Below are 15987 nucleotides of genomic sequence, written 5' to 3'. Positions count from 1 at the left end.
CTTAAAATTGTTGTAATATTTTTATTATGTTTGTAATTAATTTTTTTATTTTTTGTAACTTAGCTTTTTTTATTTTTTGTACTTTAGTTTATTTATTTGTATTTATTTTAGGTATTTTATTTAATTTATTTATTGATAGTGTAGTGTTAGGTTTAATTGTAACTTAGGTTAGGATTTATTTGACAGATAATTTTGTAATTATTTTAACTAGGTAACTATTAAATAGTGCTTAACTATTTAATAGCTATTGTACCTGGTTAAAATAAATACAAAGTTGCCTGTAAAATAAATATAAATCCTAAAATAGCTACAATATAATTATTATTTATTGTAGCTACATTAGGATTTATTTTACAGGTAAGTATTTAGCTTTAAATAGGAATAATTTATTTAATAAGAGTTAATTTATTTCATTAGATTTAAATTATATTTAACTTAGGGGGGTGTTAGGGTTAGGGTTAGACTTAGCTTTAGGGGTTAAAAAATTTATTAGAGTAGCGGTGAGGTACGGTCGGCAGATTAGGGGTTAATTATTGTAGGTAGGTGGAGGCGACATTGTGGGGGGCAGATTGGGGGTTAATAAATATAATATAGGGGTCGGCGGTGTTATGGGCAGCAGATTAGGGGTACATAGGTATAATGTAGGTTGCGGCGGTGTATGGAGCGGCAGATTAGGGGTTGAAAAAAATATGCAGGTGTCAGCGATAGCGGGGGCGGCAGATTAGGGGTTAATAAGTGTAAGGTTAGGGGTGTTTAGACTCGGGGTACATGTTAGGGTGTTAGGTGCAGACATAGAAACTGTTTCCCCATAGGAAACAATGGGGCTGCGTTAGGAGCTGAACGCTGCTTTTTTGCAGGTGTTAGTTTTTTTTTCAGCTCAAACAGCCCAATTGTTTCCTATGGGTGAATCGTGCACAAGCACGTTTTTGAAGCTGGCCGCGTCTGTAAGCACCGCTGGTATCGAGAGTTGCAGTGGCGGTAAATATGCTCTACGCTCCCTTTTTTGGAGCCTAACGCAGCCATTCTGTGAACTCTAAATACCAGCGGTATTTAAAAGGTGCGGGGGAAAAAAAGCATGCGTAGCTAACGCACCCCTTTGGCCGCAGAACTCTAAATCTAGCCATAAGCAAATTTAATGATAAAAGTGAATAGTTGTTTAAAATTGTTTGCTTTATCTGGATCATTATAGAAAAACGTGGGGTCTAAGTCCCTTTAATCAATACGATAGAGAGATAGAATTTATTCTCATTTTAGATAATTTTAAACAGTGTTCTGCTGACTTCCGATTCCAATCCTCACTATATTTCTTTCTAAGCTCCTATATATAGTGTCTTAATTATAGATAAGCAAATAAATCTCTATTCTTTATACTCTATTTCCTGCTTAGACTGTCAAAAGATTTTAATATGTAATTAAGAAGATTAAACATATGAATAATTTGAGTCAAGCCACTGGGTCTTCATTTTCTGAATATCTCTGAATGAAGATCCATAAAGGTCAAATAAATAGAGACTTCAAAATGATTATTTTTTATTGTATGTTGAAGTCTTTACAATACCAGAACAAAATTCTTAATACTGACCATATTTTTAAGAATACTACTAATATTTACTTGCAATATTGGGCTCCATTTATGAAGCTCCGGATGAAGATTGGGAGCCCAAACTTTTCAGGCCCACATTTGTGGACCTGAAGTGCTATCTAAGTAGCTACAATCTTAAAGGGACACTGAACCCAATCTTTTTCTTTCATGATTCAGATAGAGCATGCAATTTTAAGCAACTTTTACTCCTACTATCAATTTTTCTTTGTTCTCTTGCTATCTTTATTTGAAAAAGAAGGCATCTAGGCTTTTATGGTTCAGAACTCTGGACAGCACTTTTTTTATTGGTGGATGAATTTATCCACCAATCAGCAAGAACAACCCAGGTTGTTCACCAAAAATGGGCCGGCATCTAAACTTACATTCCTGCATTTCAAATAAAGATACCAAGAGAATAAAGAAAATTTGATAATAGGAGTAAATTAGAAATTTGCTTAAAATTGCATGCTCTATCTGAATCACAAAAGAAAAAATGTGGGTTCAGTGTCCCTTTAAGGTCCGATTGGGATGATTTATAAGCCCTGCTCTCACTCGACTGGTTGTGCAAACGCAAGAGACATAGCTGCACGAGCATTTGCTTGTGCAATGATAACTATGGGCTGTAGAGGTTGTCCGAATATCACAATGCCAGACGGACAGGTTCCTGTGAGAGAACGTTGTCTTCAGTGCATTTATTTAAAAGGGCCCAAAGTCTTTGAGGCCGATTTATCAAGCTCCGTATGGAGCTTGTGGGCCTGTGTTTCTGGCAAGTCTTCAGACTCGCCAGAAACACAAGTTATGGTGACCGCTGCTCTATAACCCTGTCCGCCTGCTCTGATAAGGCGGACAGGAATTGCCACAATTCAACCCGATCGAGTACGATCGGGTTGATTGACACCTCCCTGCTGGCAGCCCATTGGCCGTGAGTCTGCAGGGGGCGGCGTTGCCCCAGCAGCTCTTGTGAGCTGCTGGTGCAATGCTGAATACAGAGAGCGTATTGCTCTCCGCATTCAGCGATGTCTGTCGGACCTGATCCGCACTGTCAGATCAGGTCCGACAGACATTTGATAATTCGGCCTCTCTGACTGGGAGGGTTCACCAATAACTTCTTTACAGGAAAATCTATTCAGCCGCAGGCTTACACATAGATGCCCAATTATAGTATTTCACACATGACAGGGCAAGGCCACCATTTTTTGTTGAAATAGCTTATCCAAGAACATTTTAGTTTTTGTTGGGGTTTTTTGCCAGATAAGCAGAGTAGAACATTTTCAGGTCCTTCTCACAAACAAGGAAAAGTTTTGTAACTTCAGGGAAATTATCATCTTAAATAAATAAAGTTTTCCTGAAAATGTGAGTGGTAAGTTTGCCCACTTTTTAAGAGTCAGACTCTTCTGGGCATCTACTTCTATTAATTCCTAGATATGTTATGTATCTCTGGGCTACTTCAGATTCGTAGCTGAACTTCTATTTTTAAGGAAACCCGTCATTTGGGAATTTTGAGTATTTATTTTCTAACCCGAAAAAGGCACTAAATATATCTATTTTGTTAAAGGGACAGTACACTGTAAAATTGTTTTTCCATTAATGTATTTTAAATGACTTGTTATACCACCTGCAGAGTATAAAATATTTGAGAAATTGCATTTTCAGGTTTATTTGTGTATATGAAGTAGCTGGTTTGGTGCTTTGAAACCACAGCCTATTACAATGGGTTGAACTTAAGGTAATATCAGATCTCATTATGTTATAACTTTGTGTACACACACTTGCTTCCTTATCTTATAATTGTCTTGAACACCAAAGCTCAATACATAGAGAGAACAATGAAACATGATCATTTTATTACTTAACTATCCTGCATCCCACTGAGAGTGTAACTTCTTCTGCTGACTGTGTTTACTTAGGCTTGTCAATAGCATATACTCGAGTATCAAAACTTTCAGTATAGGTTGGGAAACCACAAGTTAAATCAGCTATTTCAAATGCTGAAATAGGAGTAAAGGAGCCACTTGCAACCAATTTAATACACTCTAGCAGGTAAAAAAGGATCATTGGGAATAATTTAAAGGGGAGAAAGTTTTTGAGTGAACTGCCCCTTTAAGGAAAATGGGAATGTTTTTCCTCGTTCTTTTTTTTTTGGTACAAAAATTAATGTAATCTTCATAGACCAATTTGTATTGCTTTTAGCGTCTTCTTAGTCTATTAAGCAAAGGTTCAAATAGCTGGTTGAATAACAAAAGCAATAGAGAGCTTTCTTGACGTATGATTGATTTGTGCCAAATTGTGTTTTGAGAATTTTAATCTGTTAGTCTGGGTTTTTTTCTTAGGATTTCCCATATAATATTCTTAAAGTAGTGGCAGCAGCATAAGTTTAGTGTGGGTGTTATTAAAGGGGAGTTTGGGCATTTGTTTAGGTCGAGTACAGATGAGAGAGGGTTTTCCCTTGCACCCATTGAGTTACGTCACAGGCTTGCCTGGAGTGGCTAGACTGTGACAAACTGATTAAGGGGGAAAGTGTCTGTTAACTCTTTCTGTGACAAACTGGTGACTGCTGCAGGGTTTATTAAACAATATTTAAAAAAAATTATCTTTAGATTTATACCAAAATACTCTATTGCCAACAACATTTTGAGTATATTTGTTGCCAGCTTTGATTGATCCATGTGTATAATTGTATTCATGAATGTCTTTAATTTTTCAGCAACTGTACTAGCGGTGGTCTGTAATCTGTATTAAAAAGAGAAATGTATCTATATGCATTTACATTTTCAGGATTTTTCCTATTTTTAAGTACAAGAGTTGTTAGAGCTCCAGTGCAATTACATGACATAAGCTTAAGGTACACAAATTAATTATTAAATAAGTTATTTAATGTAGGCATAATTTAATTTACTATAATTTTGTAAAACTAGATCATTGATCAGGTCTTGCTGCCTCATTGATCGAAGCCAACTTAATGGGACATTCCAGCCAAAATTCAAATCCACTTGGATGCATTTCAGTTTTGAATAGAAGCATTCTTGTAATATACATTTATTAGCAAAAATGCTTCTTATAAAAGCTATAGCTGTTTCAAAAGTGTATTTAAATATGCACCGTGCACCAGCATTTTAACACAGCACTTGCTCAGATAGCCTAAACTGCTTGTACCATCTGGTAATGACCCAATTTGTAAATTGCTGACATGATACAAGCCCCACTGGTTCTCTGAGCAACTGCAGTTTTTAAAATGTTGGTGCACTGACAATATCTAGTTATGCTTCACATGCACGTGCACAGAAAAATGTTAACATTAAAACAGCGATAACTTTTGCTAGAAACATTTTTGCAAGTACATGTATATTGCAAATATGTTTCTATTCAAAGATGTAATTCATATAAGTGCATTTCAATTTTGACCAGAATGTCCCGTTAACTGCCTTCCTAATTTCTGGCTCTGTAATTGGGCTGTTAATATCAGGCACCCTATCTACTGGATTACAGGTAGCCCTCAGTTTACGCCGGGGTTAGGTTCCAGAAGGAATGGTTGTAAATCGAAACCGTTGTAAATTGAAACCCAGTTTATAATGTAAGTCAATGGAAAGTGAGGGAGTTAGGTTCCTGGCCCCTCTCAAAATTGTAACACTTAATACATTATTTTTAAAGCTTTGAAATGAAGACTTTAAATGCTAAACAGCATTATAAACCTAATAAAACAATCACACAACACAGAATATATAATTAAACTTAAAGTTAAATGAACAAAAACATTTGCTAAACAACATTATAAACATAATAAAATAATCACACAACACAGACTTCACTTGCATTTTTCTGCAAACAGTTCTTTCTATGCATTCCAATCTGGACTGATTTAAAAATAGGAAGATCTTGTTCCTTTGCAATCTGCTCGATAGCTCAGGTCTGGTTACACTGATTAATATCAGCTTGCTTGGCTTTGCTGCAACACAAGCGGGCAGCTCCGCCTACTGGCTATTTTAATAAATGCACTGCTTCTTAATGCTTTTCAATAGCAGTCACATGACTGGGAAAAAAAAGTTTTTATTCTGAAACGGTGTAAATTGAACCGTTGTAAACCGAGGGCCACCTGTATTATGAATTTGAACCTGTTTCCAGAAATCATATTTCTTATTAATGTTATATTTATTCATAAAATATAATTTTTAAAAAAAATATTTATTAAATGCATTACTTATATCTTTTGTTTCTATATAATGATTCCTGTTTACCTTAATAGCTTCAATAAAATTAGATTTCTTTATGACTTTTACCATATTAGCCAGACGTGTCCTGACTTCTCTCCAAATCTAAAGAAAAAAGCCTTAGTTCTCAGATCATCACTGGTTGTCAATTGTAATTTATATACAGTATGTATCTCTTTATTTGCTAGACAGGATTTGTGCCAATTTTCGTTGAAAGATTAAGTAAATAAGTATTATGTATTTAAGAATCTATTAGTTAATTGGGTTTGTATCCACAGTTTTTCTTTGTCATTTTAACCATATAATCTTTCTCTGTTTAAAGGGACAATCTACAACTTAGTCATCTTAAAGTCTTACTTTAGATTAAGCTGCAAACATCCTGCACCTTTTCTATATCATGCAGCAGGAACAGTAAAAAAGTTATTTTAAAACTACTATTGTTTCTGGTCACTTTGAAATGGCTGCCAAGCTCTGCCCACTGATGACATCACGATATGGACTGTATCTATGCACTCTGCTGAATAACACTGACAGTCTGTTGAATCCAATTAGTGAGTGTTTTGTAACTAGTGAAGCCTCTAATGCAGCCCAGATTGCGATGTCATCAGTGGGCGGAGCTTGGCAGCCATTTCAGAGTGACCAGAAACAATAGTCATTTTAAAATAATGTATTTACTGTTACTGCTGCATGATATAGAAAGGGTGCAGGAGGATATTTGCAGATTAATCTAAAGTAAGACTTTAAGATGAGAAAGGAGTAGACTCTCCCTTTAAAATTTGACATGCATGGAATGCAAAGTTCAATATGTTGGCATGACTACAAGGGACACTAGAACGAGGATAAGGGAACATATAGGCAACATCAAACCAGGCACCCTGACCACACCACTAGTTAGACCTCCTCTCATGCTAGACTGCAGGACTTCTGTCGTGCAGCACCTAGCCTCTGGGACACTCTCCCTCATGCTGTCAGGCTTTGGCCTAATCTTTCTTCCTTTAAATGCTCTCTGAAGACTTTTCTGTTCAGAGAAGCCTACCACGCAACTCAATAATATTTCTATTACCTAACAACATTTCCCTCACCTAACTCTGCATTTAACATCTTTCTCAATCTTGCAGTCCTCACCTCCTGTTTCTCCACCTCCTACCCTTCTAGATTGTAAATTCCCACGGGAATAGGGCCCTCAATTCCTCCTGTATGTGTTTGTAAATTTTGTCCTGTCTCTTAGAAGTTTTATATTATTGTTTTATTTAAATAAACTGTATCCATGGACAGCGCTGCAGAATATGATGGCGCTTCATAAATAAAGTATAATAATAATAATTACTAACAACTAGAATTAGAATTACTATCTGTGTATGGTGGTACAGCCTAACATGGACATATTAAAATTATGGATAAGGAGGAAAATTGGAGGGAAAATGGAGCAAGGGATTGGGGGGGGGGGGGGGGGGGGGATTAGGATTAGGCATTAACGTTTTTTGGATTGGGCATTAATGGTTAAGGAAAATTAGTTAAAAATTAGTTGTAGAGGGGGGGGCGGAGCAAGCCACTGGAGCGTTAAGACATGTTTTCCTGCAGCTCCTGCTTATAATAGCAATTTATCTAATTTTACTATGACTTCCAAGTGAGAAAGATTAATGTTTTCTATCAATATCACTAGCTGATGACTATATCTACAATCATATCGTTTTTGGATGTCTGCGCAGAGAAAGAATTGTGCCCTTGATACCTGGGACAAAATATTTTTCACGGAGAGAGCAACTCGTGGGTCAAATTAACCACCTCTGACATCTGGAAGGTATCCCTGACCATGGAGGATCTCTATTTCTTACAAATTCAGACCCTTTTGGGGTCACTAGCCAGGAAGGTAGATGACTCATTCGCTAGCCTAACGTCTATAATCAGAGAGCGACCCCCACAAGAAGAGCACGCAGCTAACAAAATGGCGACCGGATCAATTTCTGATGTGCAGCGTGAACATCCAGATCCCATTTTGGAAGACGCCGTACCTGCTCAGGGATGTGTACTGTCGCATGATGGCTTGTGCATGCGGCCACAGGAAAATAACACCCCCTCCCACAAGTTCACTAGTTCTTGGGCCATCGGCAAGAATCCTATGTTTAGGGGCACAGCTAGAGGAGACTATTTCTTAGCGGGGGTAGATGCAGCGAGTCACTCCACACTGCAAAGTGCTTTATGTGGCGACCTGGCACTAAGTGAGAACCCTGAATGGCTAAAGGCACCCCAACCAGTACGGCAAAAACTGTCCCAGTCATATATCTACCCGCTTTTGTTGGACCTGACTCTTTCTAGTCGGCACCTCTTATGGCTCACTTTTCTTTCTTACCGCAATCAATGTCCCTCTTGCAGCGGTAGCCAACTCACAGACACCCCTGCAGGAATCGGATAGTGAACTATTGCTTTCCAACCTGTCATTCACTTGAAGAGACAGTGAAGCTAGGACTCATATGTGCACACGCAGTAGGGACGACTTCAGTGCTGGATGCTTACTTCAACAATTATAATAAACCTGCCAGTTTCTGTGACATTTGATTCCACCATTATGTTCTTATGTTCTCATAAGTATACTCAAACAGATAGTACTTTATTATGTTGGTTTAATATGTATATTACAGATACTTACATGACCCATTGTTTTTTTTGTTTTTTTTTACATAGATCTATATTATCAGTATAGGAGACGATGGCTCCTATTTGTATGTGTTTATCTGCTGTTTTATCTTATCACTCTCGCAGATTATGACCACTGTACCTCCTTTGAGCCTCCAGACTTGTTTTAAAGTTTTTCAATAACTAGTTAGCAGTAACTGGCTACAGTGGAGAATCCTTGGTTTTATATCTAGTTTCTCCTGGACTGCAAGCTAGCTTAAAAGATAGGTGCAGCTGTTGCAAAATGGCCACAAGTAGTTCAGTTGTGCGCCCCTTTGTATATATAGTCTGAGAGAAGCTACAGCACTCCTACTGCTCCCTTTTTGTATAGATAATTAGAAAACTTTATATGGATTTTAAATAATCTTCAGCTAATTCTCAGCTCTATTGAATATCACTAATGACGATATGATTACCATGTCTGATGCGGTGTTTTTCTATGTGCACATGGTCTTACTTTAACTTTGCCCTCATACAACCCCTTGTTTGAAGTGTCGACATTACTTAGATTATACACTAGTTACCGTTAACTTATAAACTATACCCAAGTATTTTCTTATATTGAGTAACTACTATCTCTCTCCTCACATGGGTATAGACACATAAAGCTTTAATGTACATCCATTGTATTTTATGTACACGTGTATGCATGAGTATGGTGTATAGATGTTTATGTATATGTTATTACTATTTTTTCTTCCCTTAATATGTGTGTAAATATACTTCCTTATCTAAGTCCTCTTCATGGCACCATACTAATCTCTAAAGGCAGTGCACTATCAGGTCATGTTAATTATCTTGTTGGGTTTCTCTACACATACATTTTGATACAAAATTTATTTACACATATGAGGATATTCGCATGCTATCTACATTGATACTTGTCATATATACCCTGGGGCTCAGGCTATTACACTGTGCTCTAGTATCAGTAGCCTATGATATGAGTCACAGGACTATTTTTTTTTTTCTGTTTCTTTCTTATACTACACAATTACATTAGACTAGCTCCCAATCATTATATCCCTTATAGCCATCCAATTTATCGATTTTGATATTTGGAGAATATTACTGTACCATGGGTTTTTTTTTGTTTTAAGACTTGCACTAGAGCTGTTAGTGATCCACGAGTGTGATCCTAGTAAACCCTTTGTTTCTCTTTTTATCAGATTGACCCTACCTTTTCTGCGATTCAAAAATGGAAATTTCTAAGCTTATCCAGATATATGGAACTGCTCTCCCCAAACGATACTCCTTACTCTGACTTAATTTACAACAACCCTTATAGGTTGCTCCCATACTTCTTCCTATTATAGCTATTCATATTACTTTATAAGGAGCCTGAATCAATACTATTGTACTGGAGAGATAGAGAGCTAGCTTTGCTATTATATGTGATATCCTAACTTACAATCACAAAGAAGGCAGGATCCAGCTTTTGTATATAATAAAATCCAAATTTTATTCAGTATAATTTAAAACGCCAAACAGGCTATAGAAACAGCACAAACAAAGTAGGTGTGCTGTTTCTATAGCCTGTTTGGCGTTTTAAATTATACTGAATAAAATTTGGATTTTATTATATACAAAAGCTGGATCCTGCCTTCTTTGTGATTGTACGTATCTACACCAGCTTGGGATCCGCTTTAGCCCCTGTTCATCTGTATCCAGTTGTAAACCCGGGTGAAGACAGAGAGCACCGCCCCCCGACCGGCGAACCCTGTGACGTCACGTTCGACGCTGAATGTCCGTATGGCAAGCTAGAAGCGCTGCCGGAGTTTCATGTGAGTGCCGTTTACTTGGAGCTATCAGCCCACCGACAAAGTTTCGGTTTGACCACGGAGGTCCTTCGGCATATCCAGAGCTTCTATATGGTAAAGATTACACAGCCAAGTCGCAACTACAGGGGCGGCAGAGCTCATTTGGGGTAAGTCCCGGGAACAACTAAATAGACTGTTACATATGTTTGTCTGCAGAAGAATTGCATATTTGAGGAGCTGTTCTCATCCTTCTTTATATCCTAACTTAATCCCCCCAAGGTATTAGTAGAGAGTACCTTCACTAGTAGTATTTTTGAAAATCTAGAGACCCAATATTGATAACCGCCATCCTGATTTGCTAACTTGCTCCGCCCCCCCATCCCACTAATCCCTCCCTTATTCCATTTTGAGCGGCTATTGCCCGCTGCACTCCCTTCCCCCTTAACACTACAAAACTAACTCCCCCCTGGCCCTATCAATAACTGAACAGATACTCCATGTTACTACTTCTATGGCTCAGAGCGGACCATTTAAAACCATAAAGCTAACTCCCCCCTGGCCCTATTAACGCCTGAATCGATATTTTAGTTAAATCTATTTCTTTACCCGGCACAGGGAGGACCATTTTTCCCTACGTTACTCTTGTGATACTATATTATAACTATATTATAAAACCGAAGTCTCTAAATTGATAGCCCAAATTGTATAATAATGTTGAAGATTTGTGGATGCATAAGACCTTTTCTACTTGGTTTCTTTTTTCTGTTGCAATCCTTCTTTAATAATGTTGTATGTACACTCATATGTAAATGTTTCGGGGCATACCCAATATGTTGTATCTATGTATGACTTCAATAAAAAATTAAAAAAAAAAAAAAAAAATTAGTTGAAGAGCACACTTAGCATTGTGGGACTCATAAGAAGGAAGGGCCTTAGTAATTCTAAAACTAAATTTCCCACTATGTATATGTATAAATATGGATACATTCATATGATGTTTGAATAATTCTTTGACCATATGTTCTACTACCATATATGTTTTGCTATTATGTGTTTAAACCAATGGATATTAATGATGCAAGGAGCAACCACACATACACACACACACACATATATATATATATATATATATATATATATATATATATATATATATATATATATATATACATCCTAAAGTGGTATAATTTGTGGTTATAACTAATACCCAATGGTTTAATAGGTAAGATTAAAGAAAGGGGGGAAAATAACAACAATAACACACAGTAGAGAGTTAACATGATTGATAGCCATTGTGTATGGTAGGCTATCACAGGGTTAACCATGTAGGAGTGGCATATATTTTTTTAACAAACCTTTTATCCAATTATAGCCCTGGAGTAGCTATTTAAATAGGGTGTGACTGTGAGATCATTAGCTATGACTACAGCATAACGGCTGAAACGCGTCAGCGGACCTCACAGCCACAGCCTACAAGTGTGCTTTGTCTTTGTCTATGTGACTTTTAATTAACTCAATAAAGGATTACCTTTTTAACACGACTCCGGGGACTCCACTGTTCTCTTTTGATGTTTTAATGGGAAACTAAAGCCAACATTAAACTTGTATGATTCAGATAGAGCATGCAGTTTTAAAAGCCATTCCATTGTACTTCTATTATAAAAATTAGAAACATTATTTTTATATACAAACTATTTGAGTCACTAGCTCCTACTGAGCATGTGCACAAGTTCATAGGGTATATGTATACCAGTCTGTGATTGGCTGATGGATGTCACATGATACACGGGGCCAGCAAATGTGGAAAAGATAAATTTGTCAGAAAAACAAAATCTACTGCTTATTTGAAATTCAGAATAAGTGTTATTGCATTGTCTTTATATTATGCACGTGTATGCAATGCTGCTGTATTTAGTGATCCTTTAAGCATCTCAAAAGATTTCTGGTATACTTTTCTATTCTACGTTACTGAGACACTATTCATTCATAAAATTAAACAAATTTAAATTTATTCACCCTATTTTTGGGGGTAAAAACATTACTTAAAGGTTTCCTAAACCCTAAAGCTGTGACTGTTACTGTTAAAGTGGCATGATCAGAGATTGTAGATTTTTTAATATCTAACTCAATTTCCAAGTTTGGTAACTTTTCTGACACTAAGATCGTATCTATGCTGGAGAAGGACCTGGAAGTAAGAGATATACAGGTATATGTTTTTTCATATGGATAAAATCTTCTCTAGACATCTCCAACATTTTGTGTAGTATTCCTAAATATCTTTAGTATATTAATTTGCACTTATATGATCCCCTATGTGTTTGTTTCATATTGTAATTAATCTATGGATAGGAAGATTAATAACTAGCGACTCACTACTGTAAAATCGTAATTAATATATTCCATTCCATTAATTTATGTGGGTTATTCCAAAATTCTTAAAAACAAATGTATTTGGCCTATAAACATTACACACCTTAGGGTTTTAATAGCGCTATATCTGACACCTACTTAGCATGGGCTAAGGCACTAGCAAAATAATGTCTGAAAGCCTGACAATTATATACCATTGAATTGAAACTAACACATCTCCTATACCATTTATATATATATATTCCACTGATTTTCAGCAGTATTGTTCAGTATAGCAGCTGAAATCTTGCTGGCCATAATATTGCATAAACAATATTGCCAGTGACTTCACTACAGCACTGGAATGTTTCTGCCTACTACATCTTCTCTTCAAAGTGTCACCAGTAACAATATAGTGGAGAATGGCATATTTCAGACATAATTGAGTTAGATCTTCCATAGCCACTTATCTCTCTGCAAACAAGTCATTCTCACACATCATTTGTTCAAGATACTCATGAGTCATTTAGTCATGCTCTTCCATTTCTTAATAATCCAGCCCACTGTTTTCAGATTTTCATAGCTCCTTTAACCATGTCATTTATCCAAAGCCTTTACTCATTATTTCTCTAGCCCCATCTTCCCATTCCAATTCACCAGAGGCTAATTATTCCCATTCTACTTATTTATTCAATTTCCATTCTAATTCATCACATCACCTTAATTAATTATCTTTCTTTTTAACCCCTTCTATCCAGTGTAATTCCTCCATGCTACCTTTCTGTTATTCCCCTTTTCCTTCATATACATGTTTTACTTCCCTTTTTAACCCATTCCTACCTATTATAATTTGTTACTTTCTCTTCCAACTGGGGAGATTGACAGCTTCTGCTCGCATGTGATCGGCTGTGCAGGGGCAGGAGGTGTGGTTGCCCGCAAGCGCAAAGGAGCGCTCATGTGCAATTTGCTGCCCGCCAGAGGAGAAGCCAGGCAGACAGGGGCCAATATGTATGCCCCTGTCCATCAGTGTTTGTGAAATTGAGCCCTTACTGACAGTCTCAGCGAGAAACCAACACATATTAAAAAAAAAGCAAGCACCCAGTGGTGAGACATTAAAGGGACAGTCAAGTCCCAAAAAAACTTGCATGATTTAAATAGGGCATGTAATTTTAAACACCTTTCCAATTTACTTTTATCACCAATTTTGCTTTGTTCTTTTGATATTCTTAGTTGAAAGCTAAAACTGGGAGGTTCATATGCTAATTTCTTAGACCTTGAAGACTGCCTCTAATCTGAATGCATTTTGACCACTAGAGGGCATTAGTTCATGTGTTTTATATAGATAACATTGAGCTCATGCACGTGAAGTGACCTAGGAGTGAGCACTGATTGGCTAAAATACAAGTCTGTCAAAATAACTTCAATAAGGGGGCAGTCAGCAGAAGCTTAGATACAAGGTATTCACAGAGGTAAAACGTGTATTATTATAACTATGTTGGTTATGCAAAACAGGGGAATGGGTATTAAAGGTATTATTTTTCATTTTAAACAACAAAAATTCTGGTGTTGACTGTCCCTTTAACGGTTGCAAAATAGATGTGTCTCCATTGAGGATACCAGAGTGGTAAGGAGGAGTAACAAATCTCCATGAATTCCACAATTTTTTAATTGTGTTGCTGCAAGTTTTTTTTCAGTGAGTTTAGTTTAAAAATTATTTTTATTGACCTGTGGCTTTTGCCTTCAAATATTTTTTTCCATTTGGACCTCCTCCCTAATCTATCTCTGTATTCTACTGCAGTGATTTTTAACCTTTTTTTTTTGCCGTGGCACACTTTTTTACATTAAAAAATCCTGTGGCACACCACCATCCCAAAATTTTAAAATAAATCACACATTGTAGCCTAATACAGCATATATATATATATATATATATATATATATACACATACACACAAACACACACATACTGTATGTATTGTGCTGTTATACACTGTTGTCAGTCTGCCGTGGCACACCTGAGGATCTCTCACGGCACACTAGTGTGCCACGGTGACGGCACACTGGTTGAAAAACACTGTTCTACTGCACCATAGTCCTCATTCACATTCTTATCCATTCATTTCTCCAATATCAGTTTCATGTATCACACTTCCCCCTATTTAAAAGATCTTTGCTGCCCCTTTTGTGCGTTTCACTTCTTTTAGTAGTTCTTTACTTTCCTAATTCTCTTTTCTAAAATGTTTCCCTTGCATGGATCCACAGGAGTAGTATCATTTGAGCCTATATTTGTTCAGGCAGCTATTTGATGGCCAGTATTGCTATCTGTGGATAGTTTGTCTTTAGACTTCATTGTTTGGAACCACCGGTGGTTAATTAATATTTCCTTTGATCGCTCTAAATTATATTGTTTTAATAAATTGAATACTGTTTTTTACAAATGTGTTTTTAATATATTTTTTACTCATAATCGCACTACTACTTATAGTTTACTAAACTGCACTGAACACTTATGTTTTATAGCTGACTTTTTGGCGCTTCCCATTTTTCTCTTTATAATATCAAGTGAATGAAGCAAATTAAATAAGATCTAATAGAAGTAGATTGGAAAGTTGTTTAAAATTGCATGTTCTATCAGAATCATGAAAGAAAAAGAATTGGGTTTAATTTCCTGTTATCCAATCGGGAGTGGCATATCTATGAAGCCACCAGTTATGGCCATATCCTGCTCTGGTGATTAAACAGATAAACACCAGTAAGCATCTATGCAATTATAAAATGCTACAACACATTACAGTTTTTTATTATTGTATTAATCTGTCCCTTTAATATGCAAATAAATAAATAATTCCAGAAGTCACATGTCTGTTTTGAGACAAGAAGACAGAAACAATGTTACAAAACACACATCTCCTTTGCTTCCTTTTTAAAAAGATAAGTCAGAGAACAATGCAGTAACATACACATTTCTAATTTCTGCTCTCCCGGGGAAATGGTTCAGTTTTTGTTTGGTAGATCATTAGTGAATCTGTTGCTTAGGTATAGTGTAACACAGATGATTTATTTAAAAAAAAATTGTGTTCGAATTAAACCAGTTTACTTTTTTTTTTACACATAGATGAAAATAGAGATCTTTTCAAGGAAGATTGTAAAAAAAAAGAAGAAGAATAAAAGAATTTGCACAGTTCCAAGCAGTGAGAGTGCAGGTTTATAAATAACTGCACTATCACACTTCCACCAGAGCAGTGAAATATGCACAGACCCATCAGGATGCCAGAGCCCGGAGAACTCTTGCATAGCTGCAAAGTAAGGTGCCGGACAGTGCAGAGAGCCCCTAGAGGGCGCACCTGAGCCAAGCACATCCCTATCCATCGTCCAGGACCTCCCTGCAACAAGCAACAGCCTCAGTGTGCTGCACCAC

This window comes from Bombina bombina, chromosome 3 (assembly GCF_027579735.1).
Source record: "Bombina bombina isolate aBomBom1 chromosome 3, aBomBom1.pri, whole genome shotgun sequence".
Taxonomy (NCBI): domain Eukaryota; kingdom Metazoa; phylum Chordata; class Amphibia; order Anura; family Bombinatoridae; genus Bombina; species Bombina bombina.
Note: the sequence above shows the minus strand (reverse complement) of the source record.